The sequence below is a fragment of the Narcine bancroftii genome, chromosome 5, assembly GCF_036971445.1.
Source record: "Narcine bancroftii isolate sNarBan1 chromosome 5, sNarBan1.hap1, whole genome shotgun sequence".
Taxonomy (NCBI): Eukaryota; Metazoa; Chordata; class Chondrichthyes; order Torpediniformes; family Narcinidae; genus Narcine; species Narcine bancroftii.
In genome coordinates, this window is record NC_091473.1 from 79867907 (window position 1) to 79871804 (window position 3898).

Consider the following 3898-nt stretch of genomic DNA (forward strand, 5'->3'; position numbering starts at 1 on the left):
CTTGCATTTTATCTTTTCAATGTTTATAAGAATTTTTAGACTTTTTTTCAAAATTTGTTTTATTTACCTATATTTTGAATATACACTAAACCCCCTGGTATCTGGCACCTATGGGGATTGATAGATGCTGGAGAAGTGAATTTTCTGGTTGCTTGATATTGCATGTTACATGATTAGTGAACTAACGGTGACGCACACGTTTTAAACTTCGGTATATTTTACCTATTTATTTTCCGCTTTTTTTTTGCTGGTTGCTTGAATTTCAGAAAACAGGGGTTTTACTGTACATAACAATTGACTGTGCCTATAGCTATTTTTTTAAATTTCTCCAGCACCCTGCAGTCCCCAGAATACCAGTGCTCATTTGGACTGTGCAACACACACAACGACAGTGTGGTGGGATCACAGTGATGGTGCCGTGTTCTACACTGCCATAGCAGAAGGAATGGAAGGAGACAGGTACTCGTGCAATGCAACAGAAGCAAACTGTGAGATCATGGGGCTCCCGTGTGGCCAGATGTTCAGTATAACTGTGTTAGCAATGGATGAGAACTGCACCAGTTTACCAAGTCAAAAGTTTGAAATTCAAACAGGTAAAATTATGACAGTATTTTTACTTATCAAGAAAAATAATGACCTTCCATTATTAAAACTGTAATTCAATTAAACTTACAATGAACTTATTTTATAATTATTACAAACTTAAACATCTAGCAATCAATTGTACCAACTGCTGACCAAACTGCCTCAGTGGATCTGTGGCTATGTGTATATTTCTGGATTATTTTGCACTCATTGTTATTGCTGCAAGTTTCATCAATGATCTTGGAAATAGGAGTGGTCTTTGTATATTGTTTCCTTTAAACTGCAGTCTGAAATGGATTTGAAGGTGATTCACTGTCCCAGTGATGTTTATGGGTTCACATGATTAAAATGGCCACTGGCTCTCAATGAATACAACTATGTTGGGTGCCATCAGTGATCTAGATTACTAATTACTGAACAGTTGGATCAGCTCCACAGTGCTGGTGTTCAAACTCTGCACATTCTGCCTCAGGTGCAATGTTCTGTTCTACGGTCAAAGCTATATATCTGAGAGTTAGTTAATCAGTTACTGAATATTGTCCTGTGTGGTGAGCTATGGTGAATAGTAACAGTTTCTCATCAACTATTCCAAGCTAGCTGGTACAACAATGTAGAAAAAGCTAAGACTTACATTTACATCAAACTCATTGTGGGCTTGGGATACTGAAAAGAGCATTTCAATGTTTAATTGAGTACCCAAACATGGCATATTCCCTTGGATATTTTTTATGAGAATCTTGGACTGGCAAGTGAAAGTAGTGTCACCCCAGATAACTAGCATGACATGTTGTATAAGACAAACATAATTCTTCCATAATTCTTGGTTATGTAATCCAGATTTGCTGTGCACTTATTTGCAAACATTATTGCCTGTTGATCCAGATCAACCCCATTTCTTCTCATCCAATATTTTAATCTTGACCTCACTTGTGCTATTTTCCTGTCTACTTCTCTTCACTAAAGGGATCTCCATAATTCTCACTTCTTTTTATTTAACATGACAGGAAATACCTTGTTTTCTGCTAATGAGAATACAGGAATAATTTGAAATGATGTGAAATTTATATATGATTCACATTCACAGTTATTACATTTACTCATGGTTACTAACTTAATCATCGTCGTGTTAGACGTGTAAGTGTTGCTGCACAAATAATTCTGAAACAAAGTCCACAGATTGTTCTTCTTTGGCTTGGCTTCGCGGACGAAGATTTATAGAGGGGTAAATGTCCACGTCAGCTGCAGGCTCGTTTGTGGCTGACAAGTCCGATGCGGGACAGGCAGACACGGTTGCAGGGGAAAATTGGTTGGTTGGGGTTGGGTGTTGGGTTTTTCCTCCTTTGCCTTTTGTCAGTGAGGTGGGCTCTGCGGTCTTCTTCAAAGGAGGTTGCTGCCCGCCAAACTGTGAGGCGCCAAGATGCACGGTTGGAGGCGAGATCAGCCCACTGGCGGTGGTCAATGGGGCAGGCACCAAGAGATTTCTTTAGGCAGTCCTTGTACCTTTTCTTTGGTGCACCTCTGTCTCGGTGGCCAGTGGAGAGCTCGCCATAGAACACGATCTTGGGAAGGCGATAACAGGCTTTAATTATCTTAAATTTGGACACACCAGGTCTCAGTACACTCCTGGCTCCACGTATCTGACTGTCCCCCGAAGGGGGCGGCTCGAGTCTTTATAAGGGCCAGTGATTGACAGCAGGCAGGTAGGACTAGTCTCCCAGGTTACCTACCTGCAGGTACAGTGGTTGCCCCCTGCAGTAGGCTGGCAGGAATGCGGCTAGTGTAGTGGTTGTACCACAACAAGATGCTAATCAATAGACCTAATAACACTGGACAATGAAGGTGTTGCTTCCTGAACACTTTTGGGTGTATTTTATGGATTTTGGGCTGCTGATCATGAAAATTGCTTTAATACTTTTCCTAATGTATTATTTTTTAGATATAACTTATTTTTGTGAAAATATTTACCAAGGCATGCACTCAGTGCAGGTGCTTTTCAAGCATTGACTTAGGCCTGGACATGCTTTGTCAGGATAGATGCAGAAAAGCAATAAAACCAGCTCACATATACAGATACTATGCATTATGGTGATATGGATTCAATGCCTGTTGATGCATACTGTTATATTCTTCATATAATAGCATAGTGAGTGTACTTAACAATAGCATGTATTGTCTTCAGAAAGATTCAATACTGCACAGCAGAAATGTCTTGTCAATGTTGCAACAACTGTGATACTTTCTGCTACATTTGTGGTGAGTATACGCTTAATGAGTTCTATTTTGATTGAAAAATTAGTGACCAAGGCAAACCCTGGGCTCCTCACGTTTGTTGCACAACATGCGCAGTCATTGTGAGAACTTGACTCATCATTATGTGATTAAACATATTAAATTCAATAAAAGTTAATTTAATATTTCTTCAACTTTTCCTACATGATACAGTAAAACCTGAAATTATCTTTGTGTTCAGCTTGAAGTTGCTTGTCAGAATTTAGGGACTTTTACTTGTGCACTTTATTGATTTTTTTGGGGTCTCCCTGTATTGCAGTCAGTTTGTTTACATTTGGTAGCTGTTTACAGTTCTTTTGATTGTTTACGTGTTCTCGCTGTGTACAGTTTATTTTTTGCACTACCAATTAGTGGGAATTCTGCCACACCCACAGGAAAAAGGAATCTCAAGGATGTATATGAATGTCATGTATGTATTCTAACAATAAATCTGAAATCTGAATCCATATTTTTCAGGAAGCAAAGCTTTTGAAAAAAATTGTTGACCAGTGTGATTGCTTATGCACTCTTTCATTTCTATTGACTAATTTGAAATCTTTGTATATAAAGGCACAATTCAGATTCAAAATCTTGTTGTTTATGCATTTAAGTTTAAAACTATGATTATTCCCTTCCACAGTCCCTTGTATCCCACAGAATGTGGTAGCTCACATCAACTGTGAAAATAACACTGTGTCAGTGTTTTGGGATCCCAGTAATGGCTCAGAGTCATACCAAATAACTGCACAAGGAACCAATGGCCATTGGGCCTCCTGCCAAACAACAGGCACTGAATGTGAGATCTCTGACGTGTATTGTGGACTGAACTATTATATAATTGTGCAGGGAATCCACATGGAATGTAACAGCTCACAAAGCTCTGCGTTGACAGTTAAAACAGGTAATTCTGTGAAATATATAGATATTAAATTCATCAAGCATTATTTTGAACGCTGTGTTTGATCATACTGTTACATGGCTCAATATTTGTGCAGTTGGTTCAATTTATCAATTTTTTTCTTGCAGTACCATGTGTCCCCCAGAA